Source organism: Helianthus annuus, chromosome 11 (genome assembly GCF_002127325.2).
Source record: "Helianthus annuus cultivar XRQ/B chromosome 11, HanXRQr2.0-SUNRISE, whole genome shotgun sequence".
Lineage (NCBI taxonomy): Eukaryota > Viridiplantae > Streptophyta > Magnoliopsida > Asterales > Asteraceae > Helianthus > Helianthus annuus.
Window position 1 is genome coordinate 75745362 of NC_035443.2, and position 17555 is coordinate 75762916.

Consider the following 17555-nt stretch of genomic DNA (forward strand, 5'->3'; position numbering starts at 1 on the left):
ATATGTGCATACATTTATTCCTACCTTCATACGTACTTACATTCATTCATTCATACTTACATACCTTCATACATTTTTGCATACATTCACACATACTTGCATAAGTGAGTATATTCATACATATATATATATACATACTTACATACATTCCTGCACCTCTACGTACATGCGTACATTCATACATATCTCTCATACCTTCATGGACGATAATTCTTTCTTCATACACTTGTACATACATTCATGCCTACTTACGTACATATCCACATACGTTTATACATTGCTTCATCTCTACATATACACACACTCATGCATACATTCGTACTTATCTACATACGCACCTTCGTACATACATGCATTCCTACATCTTTACATACATGTGTACAATCATACATAACCTCATACGTGCATACCTTACTACGTAACTTCACACGTGCACATCTTTCATACATTACTTCATACTTGCATACTTAAACGCGCATAACTTGAACCGCTTACCCGATTAACCTCCCGTTTCTTCCTACATGACCAAAAATTTGGTCCTCTTTCATATGGACTTGGAATCCTACGTCCAGATTAAGAAAATTTTTAATTTATAAATTTTTGGCTTAATAATCCTGATGAATTATTCGACTCGTTTAATAAGATTTAAGCACTTTGCCCGAATCTCGCTTGTACTTTTCATGCCTCCTATTTTCACACTAGGACTTCTTTCGTTTTCCACCACATCTATATCCTTGGTGGATCTACCTTGCTAAAATCAAATATTCCACATTTTACCCTTCGGTTCGAAAATTAACGGATTTCCATCCTTACATATCAGTACTTTCGTAATATCATTAGTTTATGTGAGCATACATACGACTGTTCACTTTCTTTCTATTCATACATTAATCAACTTTCGTTAGTAGAATTTTCATATAATGAGACGTTCATTATTAGTTTTCTCGTTTCAAATCCATACAACTAAACTATCATCCATCATAACACGTAATTCGTCTAATACGTAACACATTAACTCTCTACTTGAACAATTGTGTCTAATGACTATCTCATGATATCCCTTTAATGTTGACCTTCAGAAAGTCAACTGTCTCGTTTACATACTTCAAACCTTCGGACATGTATTCATCTAAATATGGTAGGTCATAATAATAATACCCTGCGTCTCTCATACTCGTATTGTACGACATGTACAATTTACGTGGTTCCTCTAAACAATACACATATACATTCACATACACGTATTTTCACATGCTAATGCTCCATGATTCTACAATTAGCAAATTTTATTCGAAACAACTATATAACATAATTTCAACATATACTTTACTAGTTAGCTCGTATGATTCACATTTAGCACATATTCGCCTCTTAATCATACTAAAGCAAATCATTAAATACACATAAGCATCACTCCATTCATGTACAAGGTACAAGCCTCAAATGCATAATTCTATTAAAGCATACATTCATCCGAATTTTTATACGAATTCCAACTCCACTTTATGCATTCATCATTCATTTCATGTCATTCATTCATTACATTTTACTTTTTATAAATTTTACTCTATCGTCGACGATCTACGTGATCTTGCTATAGCTTCTTATGACTTGACAGGAACACAATACGGGCATTTCTGAGAAGTATGGAAACTTAAATCATAATTTACAAGCTTCAGTACATCATAGTTCATTAATCCGTATTTACTTCATTCACATTCTCATATTTTAGACTTTACTCATTTTTATTAACTTTCAGCATTCATTCGTGTCATTTGACACTTTATTTTTGACTTTTACAAATTTCTTTCCATCGTAACCACTAATTGTGGTTATATATATCATGTTAGGTCTTACATGGACCCTAAGTACACGTTGAAGTGGCTTTCGAAAAGTACTTTTGGCTAAAACATGAAAAACATAAAAATCTGGCGGACCAGCTTAACACAACATCATGTTTCCGTTTAACACAAATCATAAGCTTTCCATATAACACATACTTCGACCTTTGTTTACTACACTTGTAATCGTGCAATTCAAAATCTTGATCATCTAAGGCTCATTTTTCAACTTATGTTATTCACATCATTACCTTTAATTCTTTATGAATTCTTTTTCATTATGATCACGGATTGTGGTCATAAGTATCTTATCATCATGCTTATAAGGACCCTATGCTATCATCTAACGGTCCTTTGAATCACACGGAACTCCCAAACATAAATACAATAAAATAAAAGAAATTTTTTTTTACGGATCACATTTGTAAAGGCCGTCGGCGACGGCTGGTCATACCGTCGGCGACGGGTTCTAGTTATGGGTCGTCGCCCACTTTGTCCGTAGGCAGGAAATTTAGGCGTCGGCTGAATGGGGGCGTCGGCTGAATGGGGGCGTCGGCGACGGCATGAGAGCCCGTCGGCGACGGCTTCCCGAATTGCTGAAACGCTGCTGTGTCATTTTTTTTGTTACCTTGTCTATTTCCCGCGCATATTTCCAGCCATACGGTTCCCGAATTCTCCGTATGACCTCCCTATCTATTCATCTATAAACTTAGCATTTATTTTTGCATCCGAAACATATTACACATACCATTATTATTACTGAAAACTGAGCGTATTACCTCATTGGCGATCTTGGAGCGAGCACATTAGCACGAGCCATTTGGTTTGAGTTCGAGCGCTAGGACTCTTGCCCGAATCCCTCAAACCTTGGCTCTGATACCAACTTGTAACGTCCGTTTTTGCGTCTAGGAGAAATGACAACCAAAGACGCTAGAAAACATAAACTTTTAAAATATACGAATCTTTCACAACTCAAAAAGGTAAATTACTTACTAGAGTAATTTAATAGACATGAAAAATACCAACTTGTAATACATGGTAAAATTTTTACAAAAATTCGGCATGACCCGTTCGTAAAACGAACGTGCCCCCTGTTTTTAACATAAAAAACTAAACAACATACTACAATCCGTTTGACATTAAACTACTCAAAGCAAGACGACAAGCTTTACAAATGTACGACTACTAACAAAGTTGGACAAAATAACAAGTTATGGACCATAAAGATGAACATAAGTTAGCGGACGCGTTTGGGATAACATGACATGGACACATGCTCGCTCCATTTCGCCAAGTCGCCTAAGTTGAGGATTTACCTACATTCAACAACAATACTTAAAATTTAGTCATCACACTTGTTAATTATAATTCCCTTGTTTTAGTTCCATCCGCATATGAGCTTTCATCTTTTATTTTTTTACACAATCGACTACCCAAATACTTGGGTATGGCATAAACACTCTCAATAAGAGTTAAGCATACACATTCGACTACCCAAATACTTGGGTTTGGCATAAACACTCTCAATGAGAGTTAAGCATACACATTCGACTACCCAATACTTGGGTTTGGCATAAACACTCTCAATGAGAGTTAAGCATACACATTCGACCCGTTTAGTTGGGTCATTTGCTTTCAACATAAATTCTTCTTTCTATCCGTATAACGGATTAAACTTCTAGCATTCGTTATAGCATTCAAAACCACCCATTCGAAACGGATGGTAGCATTATTCTTATTCGACTTGTTCAACTAGAACCGGTCGACTCGCATAGCTTATCATAACCTTCATTAGCATAACCAAATCCGCAATGGATTTGCTATTTCGCATTCGTTACAACATAACTTCTAAACCCTCTTTGATATAATTCCTTACATCTAAATCAATTTTAATCCACAACGGAAAATAGTACGAATTCATATTATCATTAATATTATTCCTAAATCCACTAGTAGAGTAAACGAAGTTCATAAGAACTTACCGGAGTTGTGCGCTCCTATTGCCTTTGCTTGGCTTGATTCTCCTCTTTTCTTTGACCCTATAAGGTGCATCACATTCACGTTTAGCTTTCACATTATACATTGCTTTTACGCATTTACATCATTACTATAACGTTCATTATTCGTATTCATATTTCATGCCATCATTAGATCATTAAAACTACAATTTCTCATGTTCATTCATAACCAATTCCGCTCAAGCATTTCATCGAACACCTTATGTGCGTACAATCTTAACTAGCACCATATACAAGCATAGCAAACGCATCTCTACCAAGTAATTTTAAAATCATGGCAATACATCTCAAACACATAAATTCCTCAAATATTCAGATTATTATAACATCATTATGCATATATTAACCTTATCCATCATACTACATCAAGAATAAACACATGCATCATCATCTCTAATCATATCATCACAACTTCAAATGGGTTTTCACTCAAATCTTCATCCAAACTGAAGTCAACATGGTTTCTGGTTCTAGAGAGCAATTCAAACTCGAATTTCTCATATTTAACACAAGAAATCGAAATTGGGTTTGACCCCTTATTCAACAAATCACAATTTCAGAAAATTAAACTTACCACTTCACTAGCTAGGGTTAGATTTTCAGAAAAAAGTGGCTCATGCATCAAATTTTCCTTCAAATCGTGGCTCAATTTGTTGATTCAAGTAGTTAGTGTTTTTGGGTTCCCCCTTCTTCCTCCCCTGGCTCGCACGACACACCCACTGTGTCTTTCTTTTTGATTTGATTTTTTTCTTAATTAACCTCTTTTGTTCACTAGTTACACCTTTAGCCCTCCCACTTTGAGGGAGTATTTAACTTAAGCCTTTTTACTTAACTAGTTATCATTAAATCATAAATTCCATTAATCAAGTTAATTTCTTTGTTTATTATTTATCATTTTTGGGGTGTTACATTATGTGATCATCGTTCTTCTCGATCCGATTGGTCCTGGGAACCCGTAAACTGTTATACCAACATTCTTTAGATTAGATACAAGGGCGTTAAAGGGTGATTTTAGTCCATTAAACATATCTAAAGCATAATTGGTATTGTCATGAAAATGTGACAGCAAAACAAGTTATTGGCTTGTTGCTATTGTACACACTAAACGAAACCAATAATAGTGTATGATCCTTTATTAATAGGTTAATATTTAAGTGGGGAAGTGGTGCTCAACGGGAATCTTGGAGTGCATCCTCACTCCTTCACTCCACTACCTTAAAATACCTGATTTGTTGGTAGGGGTGTTCAAGATCGAAGTATCCGGTTTTTAGATATCCGAAAATTTCGGATAGTGAATATTAATATCCGAATCTGTATCCGAAATTTCAGATACAGATTCAGATATCCAAACGGATATCCGAATTTATAAAAAGAGTATCAAAAAATTTGTTGTATACATAGATTAAAACTAAACCTATATTCGATTTTTTCAAATTTCCAATATTCTATAATATAACATTTAAGGTAGGTTGTTTTTATAATAATTGGACATAATTATGATCTTATTTACCATGATGCCATAGGTCTTTATTTACCATCACCATGGCATCAAGTGTGTATATCCACGTTCATAACAAACGAGAAATATTAACTTTTTTTTTGTTTTTTATAGGATTTTGTCTTTTATGTTTTCTATTTTTTTTTATTTTTATTTTTGTATATATATTAATTTTCTATTTTTGTAAAAAAATTAGTTTTGTTATAATTTTACGACAAAAGTTAAATAATGTAACTTTTTATATTAGTTTTCTACTCAGTACCTTGTTGTCACATTTGGTCACTCGGGTTCTTTTTACCCCCCCCCCCCCAGATTTTTAATGCATGTTGGTTTACATTCGATCTCGTCTATGTTTTACGTCACGTGAGTCACTCGATGTTAAAAATTCGTAATTTTGTTTTACGTTTTTTATGGTTTTGGTTGTTGTTTGGTTGCTACTTATCATGGTTTTACATCTCCTACCCCGCAAAGTTGATAGCAAGGTTTTAAGCCTCATCGCCCCACAAAGCGACGGGGGTTAAGACTAGTTGAAAACAAAATACTTTCATAAATCAATACTAGAATCCAATTATTTACTATTTCTTTATTATTTTTACAATATTTCAAACAATATATAGTGCTCAGATACTATATATATTTAAAGAAAATAGCTTTTGGATATTGGATAATCCGATTATCCAAAATTTTTTGAAATCAATATCCGAACCCGAATCCAAAAATTCGAATTATCCGGTTTTTGAATATCCGAATTTTCGGCTACGGATTTTCGGATTCGGTTTCAGATCAAGATTTTTTTGAACATCCCTATTTGGTGGTGTCATTACGCGAAAACATTTTTTGTTCTTTTTTCGTTTTTACTTCAAAAAAAATTAAGCGTTTTAACTAAAATAACTAAATAAAACATTTAACTAAACTTCTATTAAAATAAAATAAAAGTTATATTAATTCAAAAAAAGATGCAAAAAGCGAAAAATGCCAAAATGGTCCTTGAGTTTATGCCACTTTTGCCACTTCAATTCAAAAATGAAACTTTTTATATCTAGGTCTCTTAGGTTTTATTTTTATTACCATTTTCATTCAATTGATAAAATGAGTTGGAATTTTCTATTAACTTCTCCCCCCTTTTTGTGGTTTTGCGCATTTAATTAAAATACATTATGGCATAAAATATATTATGCCATAAATTAATGATTGTACCCTTCATTTAAATTAGGAAAACCAAAAAAAGGATAGAAGTGGTATAAAGTCAGGCACCATTTTCGCATTTTACTCATGCAAAAAACATAGATTAAAAATAAAATAAAATAAAATAAAATGCTAAAAAAACCAGACTCCTCGAGGTAGGGTAGATCTCGAGTTGCAAGATGTTCAATAAAATCACATTGAAGTTGGAAATGCGTATGTTCATTTTGCAACTCCGTAAGGACATTTTCATCAAAAACTAGCTCGACGTGATGATTATTTACATGGACAAGTGATATCGCATTTCCATCATTCTTTATGAATGTTGTGCAATATCATGCATGTATAGAAAACGACCCTAATCATGTCTATGGTTATAACCCGCATGGGTCGCCTAAGTTTACCATATTCCTCATTTAGTACACTAGAAGTTCACTCCACATCTGAAGAAACACCAGATCTAAATGACCTGAATCAATCACATCTAGGGGTAGGGTTTCTGCATAAAAGGGTTAATCCTCTCGTCGATTGCAAGGTGGGGGCTACTTCACCAGAGAACATTGCAAAACAGAAAGCCGTTAGACTCGCCACAGGGAAAATGGGGGTTCTCTCTGTGACCACCCTCCGACGTGAGAATAAGTAAAGTGATCTCAAAGAAGATGAAGTAGAAAAAGGTGAAAGTATGTGAAAGTAGCTGATGAGATCATACCTGAATTCTCATCTTTATAAACCAAGTTTGGCACCAAAGAGTGTAACGGAGGTAATAACGGAAATCACTTTTCTGTTTATTAGTCATCTCCCCATCCATGCACACGGATCATGACCTTGATCAACTGTTGGGGAGATGCCACGTGGAAAGTGGTTTAATCTAGATTTTCCTTTAAGTTGTTGCCATCATCATGATTTAGATGAGCGTTTAGGATGCTGCCATGTCACATTCAGTTATAACCGAATGAAGCCATGCACGATGATCACTTAAGGCCTTCTAGAAGATCTACAGCTGTAACCCATCTCACCTTTGCCACGTTGCCATTCTGTTATAACAGAAAAGATTCCTTTAAAGTCCTTATCTCATGCGTGCGGAAGTGTTAAAGACTTGTCTTTTGTTGACTCTTCAAACTTAACTATACCCTTGCGCGAGCCCGCTCAAGGGTGTTAGCTGAATATTTGTCTTTTCTTTCTCCGGCGCATGGTTACTGAAGACTTAACTTTCCCAAATATTTACTAAGACGCGTTGCGCGGCCGCGCAAGGTCTGTTCGAGATGAAGTTGGAGTGTAGTTATGGTATGGTCCTTTGCGCTTGCGCAGGATTTTTGGGACGATACCCCTTCAAGTCCCCCCAGTCCAGTGGTGCTCCTATGCGCAAATGGCAAGTAGGAGGAGTACTGGACTATAAAAAAATAAGGTGTGCGCTTTTGCTATTGAGAAGTCGCAAAGTTGTTCGGCGCAAGGTAAGAACAATCTTCTTGGAGAAGATATTTTCCCTTTCTTCAAGTTGAAGTTCTCATGATTTAAATTTGAAAATGCTTGTTTTATGGCAGTCTAATTGGTAAAAGGTACTGTACTGATAATGACATGTGACGGTTAGCTGACAAGCTGTCATCCGTGTCAGACGTCAAACATTAATTGGGCATCGTCAGTCATGGTCTCTACGCGCGCGTGAAGCCCCTTTTGTTTCCCCACTCGCCCTTATTGCCTTAATAAACGTGTTTTCCTGAAAAAGGGGTTTTACGGTTTTCAAGGGCATTAATGGCGATGAGTATATATAACGTTGTGAGACTTCTTCTTTAATCACTTGTCTACACCACCTTTCGTCTTCCTCATTTCTTTCTCCTTTAAAAAGGTCTGCCATTGTTACTATTGTTCCTTATATCCACCGGTGAAAACCTAGAAAACATAGAGGAGGTGTCTTCCACTTTACCGCCATTGAAGTGGTCAAAGGATACCTTTAACGATTTAGTTAAAAGTTTCAAGTTCCCAGATAGTTGGGGTGCGATTTACCCGAAAGAAGGGCAATCGGCGGCACAAGCTCCGGTCGGCTACATCACCCTGTTTTGGGATTACATTGCTGATGGAAACTTCCGATTGCCAACGACAAAATTTTTTCTTGAAGTTCTTTGATATTAGAAATTTCATATCTCTTAGTTACATCTGATGGGAATGGTTCGAATCTGACACTTTGAGTTTCTTTGCCAATCAATGGGTATTGAGCCCTTGGTCGATCGATTTTGAGTTTTTTATCAGCTACATTGTTCTCAAGGTTTTTACTCATTTATGCAACGTTCCTCAGCCAAGAAGATTCTATCTCACCTCCGAAATCATTTCACGAATGGAAACCCAAGTTCTTCTTCATCAAGTCAGGAGTGATACTAGTGAAAATGACCTTTCGAGGTGCTGAAGACATTCAAACGGAAAACTAGAATACTCCGGTGACTGAGATCTGGTACCAAGATATCAAGGAGATTCCGAGAGGGTATTGGTTGATGCTAAGATGAGTCTGCACTGGAAAGCAGATCGCCATGATAAACCGATGTATGTAGAAGACAAAACTGGTAAGTCATGAAATCCTTTCCTTGTATTACATGAAAACTGTTTGTTATCAGTTTTCCCTTTGCAGTTGTTGCCTTGTACGTAGTGGCGTATAAGAGAGAAAATGGAAAAATGACAACAGTCCAGCTAGGTGCTGGTGAGGAAACCTGGTATCGCCAGATTGTGAAGAATTTTGCGCTTCCCAAGGATGTTGACCTGAATGCGCAACCCTCTGCTGATGTTGGTAAGTTCTTTTTTTAGCACCTTTCATGTGGTATTGCAATATTACTCTTTGTTGATGTTGCGCTTTGTGTAATATTGCAATATGACTTATCTTCTATTGAGTAGGTGAGTTGATCAACTTAGGCGTAGGCCCGGAATCTAAAAAGAAGAAACACGAACCTGTTGCCTCCACTGTCTCCAAAAAACTGATGCGCCGAAGGCGGATATCCAAAAGGAAGAGAAGAAGAAAGGTACATGCCCCGTGTCTGATTCTTGGTGTGATTACGTAGTGGTGTCTGACTCATTAGAGGGTCTTGCGCCTGTAGCTGTGAAACATCCCAAGGTGGAGCCTCGAGACACCGCGGACATCCCAACGTTAAACCCAGAGGAACCCATTGATCTGGAATCAAGTCCTGAACCATTGGTGAGGACTAAGGCGGTTATGTTGGGATTGAACCCTATCAGAGGAACAGATAATAAAAGCCAAAACTGGATCAGAGCAGTGGATCCAGAATAAGGAGAAGTTATGTTTTCATTCTCTCCCCTTGAAAGTGGTTTCAACATCTGATGACCTCCAATCCACTAATCGTTACAACTGCTGACCTACAACTGTTGATTAAGTCAAAATCTCTGCTGATCAATCTACTGCTATGATTCAAGCACTGCCGGATATATCAAAACTGCTGGAGTCACAACAGTGGAAGGATAAAGCAGTAGTTTAGTTTGTTTATGTAATGAAATGTATTCAGTTGTTAGCATAGCAGTGTTTGTATTAGATCAGTGCTTAGAGTTTGTTAGGAGGTTAGATGTCACTTTCATGGTGACATCAGCAAAGATGCCACAGTGGTTTGTCCGTGCCTATAAATAGAACAGTACCCTGTACTGTTCTATTAGCTCTTCACCATCTCTCTTCCTGTACGAACAAATCACTATGAGCTCAGGCTGAGGGGGAGTTTGTTACATGCATGCAATTGTAATCGTTGATGGAATAAATTCAATCATTCGGTTCTTTGTTGAAAATGTGTGTTAAAAGCAATTCTCCTATTTGATTGTGTGCAAAGTTTGTTTCCATTTACATTCCGCTGGATTACTTGTTAATCTTTTATTTTAATTCAAACGCAAAACACAATCAAAACCAAACTCAGATCCTAATAATTGGTATCAGGGCTCGGACAGTCAAATTTGATTTAACAATCATTTTGACATAAATAGTTCAGCTCACAATCATTGATACTGATAGTTGTTCGTTTTGTTGAAAAACAGAGCAAGGTTTAATCACCATCAAAGTTGATTAATCAGTGCCTGTAAAACAACCAGGATGACATCACAATCACAAGATGATAAGAATAACATCGGCTCACTTTTCAAACCACCCATGCTTAAACGTAATGAATACAACATATGGGAGAGAAGGATGGGTCACATCGTTGCTCAACAGAACACTGGATGTTGGAGATCTGTTGTTTTTGGAGCACATGTTCCCATGGTGCCAAGTGCTGAGGATACAAAGAAGTTTGAACCTAAAAAACCTGAAAATTATACTAAAACTGATTTCCAAAAGTTCGAACTCGATGCCAAAGCATTTAGCATCATTGCATCTGCATTACCCAATGAATTTATGCTGGACTGTTACATTGTAACGGTGCCAAAGAGTTATGGGATGCACTGAAGGAACAGTTTGGGGGAACGGAAGAAGTTATTGAAAATAATAGAGAAATTCTGAATCAGCAGTATGAAACATTTGGCACATCAAGGGTGAATCATTGACTCAACAGTTTGAGCGATTTAATTATCTCATTAGTGAGCTAAGGCTTGTTAAAGTTACATTTCCTAATTCAACACAAAATAGAAGGTTTCTTAGATCACTACCTGAAAAATGGGATACAATTGCTTTTGTAACTAGAAATTCTGTTGAATTCAAAGATCTGACCCTGACCCAACTTCATGGTAGACTCTTGACCTATGAAAGAGAGTTGAACCAGAAAAAGAAGTTGCAAGAGTCTGTAAAGTTGCTGATGATTATTCATTTGGCAGCACAACTCTTTTTGGTCAGGAAGAATCTGGTAGCAGTAGTAAGGATCAGAGTTATGATCATTTTATTGATATAACTACTGGTGGAAACTTTAACAACTCTGATTCTCACTCTGCAAATTATGCTTTCACTGCAAATTGTGAAAACCAGATGTCAGATAACTTGTGCTTTGAACTCAATGATTTACAGCACTTTGATCCAACTGATCTTGAAGAAATGGACATATTGCATCAATTGGCTTTGCTTAGTCTAAGAACAAGCAAATTTCACAAAAGGACGGGGAGAAAATTCCCAGGGTTACATGGGAATTTAAAAGTGGGTTGGATAAGTCAAAAATCAAGTGCTACAAGTGCAATAGGCTAGGACACTTTGCTAGGGAATGTAGGAGTCAAACCACTGGTCCAATTATTACTCATCCCAGCTCAAACCCTAGGCCACAAAATCAAAGCACAGTGCACTATTCCCATTATACCCCTCCTGCCCATGTAAACACTGCTCATTATGCAAACCATGTTCCTGTGCATTATGTTCAAGCCACTGTCCCTGAAATTCAGTATGTTCAGGCACCTGTACCTCAGGTTTCAAGTGCAACCAATTGCACCACAACAAGCTGCACCACCAGCAGTGGTTCAACCAGATCAGCAAAGCTTCTTCACCCAAGGCTTTGTTGACTGGAGCAACTTACCTGAAGAACTAGGGGATGAAAATTTTGCACTCTATGCTACTAATGATGCTTCTAATGATGAATTTTGTCTTATGGCATTAGAGTCAATACCAGAAGAGCTGGATGCTGAAAAGAGGGAAACAAGTGCTGAAACAGTGGATGAAGTTGCTGAAGCAGTGGTTACTGCTGTTGCTGGTGAACTACTGCTGGAAGAAAATTCAGAAACCCTGATTGAACCATTGAATGACCCCTGGTCCAAAGAAGAAGAGAAGAAATAAGGTGAGAAAGAGGAGAGAGCTGATGAAGAAAATGATCATCAATGTGATTGTGCCATGATGGCTGCAGCTAAGGTATCATCTTAGGTTCTTGAAAATATGTGTTCAGACAAATGCATTATAGCATTTGCTAATATTAAAGAGGTGAATGAAAACCTTAGGGATAGAGTGTTGAATGATGAAGTCAAATTTGAAAAGTCTTTAAAAGAACTTAAAAACAAATTGGCTGAAAAAGATAAAGAGATCTGCAGTCTTAAAGATTAGTAGAGCATAACCAAGAATCAACTCCAAACTATGATAGAAAAATATCAGGTTTGCAAAAAGGAGTTGGAATCCACCCAAATCACTTGTGAGAAATGGGTGGAGTCTTGTAAAGGTTATGAGGTCATGCTTGAAAAACAGATTAAAAGCAATGTGAAATTTGGTATTGGGTTTAGAAAACACGATGAAATTGAAAACAATGCTTCAAAAGAATCTGTTCAATCCATTGTTGAAGTTATTCCCACAAACAAGGATGGCCAACATGTTAAAATAACTGACAAACCTGGTAACAAAATAACTCTGGAAAGATCTGTTGGGTCCTCAACTTTTGAGGAAATTGAGAAATACCAATTTAAACCCACATGGTCTGATGAGTGTGACATCCTTGAAAACTTCAAACCAATGGATTTCACAACCACTGATGGTGTAAAAGCTCCAAAGGCAAAAGTCATTCCTCTCAGGGACATCCCAACAGTGGTTCAAAACTCTGTTGCTAAGGAGTCTGAGAAAAGGAAGAAAAGAGAAAAACTCAAAAACTTGTTTTGTGATTTTTGTGAAAAGAAGAATCATTTAACAAAAGACTGTTTTCATCTAAAAACATATGATCTAAACAAAACAAGTGTCATCACACCTGCTGAGAGTTGCACCATCTGTGGTAAAACAAACAACAAAACTCAAGAATGTGTGTATCTCAAATTCTTTGATGAAAAAAGGAATGAATACACTGCAAAAACATCCTTAAGTTCATCAGCATCATCTGTCAAGTTCACCAAGAAACAACCACTGTTTGTGCCAGTCTAAACAGCTGTCAAAAAACAGCTTAATCAAACATCTGTCAAAAGAGATATTCAGGTGACTGATGCACCCCTTGCAAATCAATACAGAAGAGGCCAGGGACAACCATCATACCAAAGGATCCCACATTTTTATGAGGTTTACAAAAAGCCTTCTAAACCAAGAGTGAACAGGTATCATTTTGGTTATCAACAGGTGCTTGGTCAAGACCCCCAACAGTAGTTAGAGAAAAACATTCCCAAAAATGTTCAAACCCCTGAGCTAACCACTGTCCATGCACTTGAACTCATCCCAGACACTGTTGAGACCCTGTAAGATCATTTGCATGACCAAAACGAGTCGTTCAGAAGAGTTCTAATCAATATGAGAAGCAAAAACAAACGTATCGACTTTGAATCAGCTTGATTTACCCACAGAATCACTCTAAATGTCTTGTATATTGATATAACAACGTTTTACAGTCAGTAGACACTTCGGCGGCACCTTGGTACCGGAATCAGAACTATTACAAACAAAATGACAGGATAGGTATTTATAGATGAGGCTTTTCACATGAAATGGACCTGGTCCATTTCGTGCGAAATGGACACTGTTCATTTCGTACGAAATGGCCATGTTCCATTTCGTGTGAAATGGACACATCCCATATGTTTTACAATTTTCTCGTATTTCGTACCCTGATCTATCATTCTATTTACAAGACTCAATACAAGACGAAGTCGACAGACATATGCACCAACAGACTCCCCCTTGGATGCTGACGAAGTCTTCGGTGTCGACTCATTCGCATGACACGTCTTCAGTCTTGATCAGTCTTCGTGCTCTTTCCAAAGTATCTGACAGTGTAAGCTTCCATCAAACTCTATCTTCTTTTCTCACTCAGCAGCTATCCTTCCCCTTGGATGTTGATCTAAACTTCAATCTCCTATTTTTCTAGTTCAATCCCAGAATCTTAATCTTGGCTCTATCGTCTTTCATCAGCTTCTAATTTTAACAATCTTTCAGGATCAGAAACTGGCTCTTGCAACTTCAGACTCCCCCTTGCTAGCAGACTCCCCCTTAAGTTGTTCTGGGATCATAATCTGACATAGCTCTTGTTCTAGAATCGAAACCTGGCTCACACTTTGCTCAGGCTTAGACACGGGGACCTTTACAACTCTACCCAAAACATAAGTTTTTTTCATATATAACAAATTTTAATCACTGCTAACCACTTGTAATCGAAATATTCAAATTTGGTTTCAAGTTAATGAACCATTTAAACATTTCAAAAACAATTCTTATTTCCAACAAACTCTCCCAAGCCATAGTACATCATGTTTAGCACTCGGAATTTTGAAAATCAGCTCTCCAACATCAGTTGTTGAAAATCTTTTTGATTTTTTTTTTTAAATTTTATGCTAAAGCACACTGAAAATCTTTCTGGATTTTTGTTGTTAAAGAAAAGCAGTAAAGAAATATTTACAAACACTATTTTTGTGAGTTTGTGTACGAGTATCATATCAGATTATGAGACAAATCACCAACACTGTTAAGCTTTTAACATTTTAAGTTCTAAACGATTCACGTAGATTGTCAGTATACCGATCCACTTTAAATTTTCACACAAAGTTCAACTGTTTCGAGATACGAGTTTAGTGTTTTAATTGACTTAAACTTATTCGCGTGTCCCACCTCAGAATATACTCCCGTATCCAGACTTCTATATTTAGTCTTACAGGTGAATGTACACTAATGATATCTGTAAACGGGTAATGCGAGACCATGAGAGCTCAGGTTTGAACTTCCATTCAGACAAAGAGATGATGGCTCGTCTTTAAGGTGTGTCCCGTTTGGGGATCTTTTCTTCAATAGCACATGATTAGAATTTTCCAATGTTTCATCATTTTTTATGCTGAGGGTTGCCTTTAAGATTAAAGCAGTGCAAAGTATTATACGAAGACTAGGCTATTGCTCCCGCAAAATCAGAAGTCCTGGTATAATACTCCAGATATCATCACGCACAAAGACCAAGTATGTCAAAAATAGAAAGACCTTCAAACAAGATTTCGGGGGTTACCCATATATCCGAGAGATGTTCTCCACTAGATAAGTAAGTATTTGTATTTAGGTTTATATCTCGAAAACAATCTACTGAATGAGTAAAAACCTACTAACACATCCTCAGTGAGATCGTTTATCACATTTGACTTTACAATTCTTTAGCATGCTGTGATAGTCCACTGATGTACTATCATTTCCTCTTTTTTCACAACAAAACTCTTTTTCAAATTTTCTAATGTTTTTGAATTTTTTGAAATTTCTTACTCCACCTAAAATTCAAAATCATTTAAAGAAAATTTGACAAACCAATGTGAATTGCTTCAATTCTCCATCCACTTGGCTTAAACAATCAGAACTCCCCCTGACAACAAACTATTTTCCCATTATGATTTCAAAACACTTAAGTTTGTTTTAATCAAAATGGTTTTTCCAGAAAATAAGTTTTGTTGATTTTACCACTTGTAAAGTTGGGGTTATGATCATCACTTTGTTTTCCAATTACTTGAATGAAAGTTAAATCAAGTTCAACTTAATGACCTTGATTAACCACTTCTAGGAACAAACACTTGTATGTTCACTTATCAACAATTCCATTTGCAAATTGAAATATGACAATTTTCAATTTTACCACTTGTTGGCTTTTCAAACAAACATTTTCAAGAATGATGCCGATTCCTGCTCCACGATTACCAACTTGGGAGCTCCGGCAAGTCAGGAATTTAAGTAGAAAATGCTGTCACCCAAGCCTGACCAACCTTGGGTGATTGAGAGTCATCTTCACTCCACCATCTTTTTGATTTATAAAATTCTTTTGCTCCTTTCACCTTCCCATTGACCATTTTCCCAAAAATATGTTTTACTTTTCCATTAAACGCCTTTTCAGCATCATATTCTTCCTTACCAGAGAAGAATTGATCTGAAATCTCAATATTTTCAACTTTTTATTTCAAATTATCTTTTGACAATGGCGGAAAGTTTTCATCGTTCATTTCTGGAACGGAATTCTCATCATTTTTCCCAACAAATGACTTCTCTGACTTTGACGAGTCAGATTCATTGTCAGAACTACTCTCTGATTTAACAACCCACTTCTGTTTGTTCAAATTGACTTTTCTTTTGTAAAAATGTTTCGAACTTTCACCAACTTCGAAAGTCGAATTTTTGAACTCTTTGAATTTTTTCATTTGTTGTTCCTTTTTATCAACACATTTCTTTTTTAAACCTGAGTTAGAAGTAACTCCCTATTTTGTATAAGTGGACTTGGAGCAATTCCAAGGAATGTGTCCAACTTCTTGACATTTGAAACAGGTTCTTCGTTCAACTCGCTTATCAGATTCCTTCACCAAATTCTTTTTCCTTTCAGCAAGAAACTCTTTGTTTGTCTGTCTCAAGAATGGTTTCTTCTCTTCTTCATCTGAACTTGTTCCTGAAACAAATTTAGTTTTTGATTTATAAGTTTTCTCATTTTTATGATTTTCTGGGGAAATGAAACCTAAACCCTTCTTTTTGAAATTACTGTTAGGGTTTGGTTTCTTTTGAAAACTAGAACCAGAACTGTAACCTTTTTTCTTGTTCAATCTTTGTTGAACTCTTGAAGTGTATCTTTTAGGTTTTTCAGTAAGATTTACATTTTTTATTTCAGAAATATTAATTTCTGTTAATTTGAAAACCTGTTTGATCTGTTCAGTTTTAACACTTCTTATTGGAAATTCCTCATAAGAATATAATTTGTCCGAATCATTCAAAGTATATGCCACTTTGATTGGTTCATCATTGAAATTATTTTTTGATAACAAAAATTCTTTATTGTAAACCCGTTTGACTGGTGAACTCGGACTCTTGTCTGATGAAGTTGAACTTTCAGATTTAGACTCCGACTTTGACTCTTCATCCATATCTAACACCTGATCGACCACTTTCTTTAATAACTCAGACTCATGATCAGTGTCAGACGTTGTGAATGTGATGTCAATGTTGTCTGGTAACTCATTAATGGTTTCAGACTTTAACTTTATGTTGACTGCCTTTTTTAATTGTTCCTCATTTGGCTTTCTGGGAGAATAACTTTCCCAGATCGGAGGCGGACACTTGTTATACTTTACACTTTGTTTCTTACCAGTATCCTTATCTTCCATCTTTTTATCTTGAAAAACTTCAAGACCTGCAACAGTAGGATAAACTCTGTCAATCAAATA

The 17555-nt window shown here is 36.3% G+C and overlaps 1 long non-coding RNA gene across 1 annotated transcript; it reads right to left on the bottom strand.

Moving 5' to 3' along the window:
* Positions 1-2860: 2860 nt before the first annotated feature.
* LOC118483814 lies at positions 2861-3885 on the bottom strand. Its single transcript, XR_004871739.1, has 2 exons — positions 3824-3885; positions 2861-3157 (listed from the first exon to the last, which is right to left on the bottom strand). It is a non-coding gene; the product is annotated as an uncharacterized LOC118483814 (long non-coding RNA).
* Positions 3886-17555: the final 13670 nt, after the last annotated feature.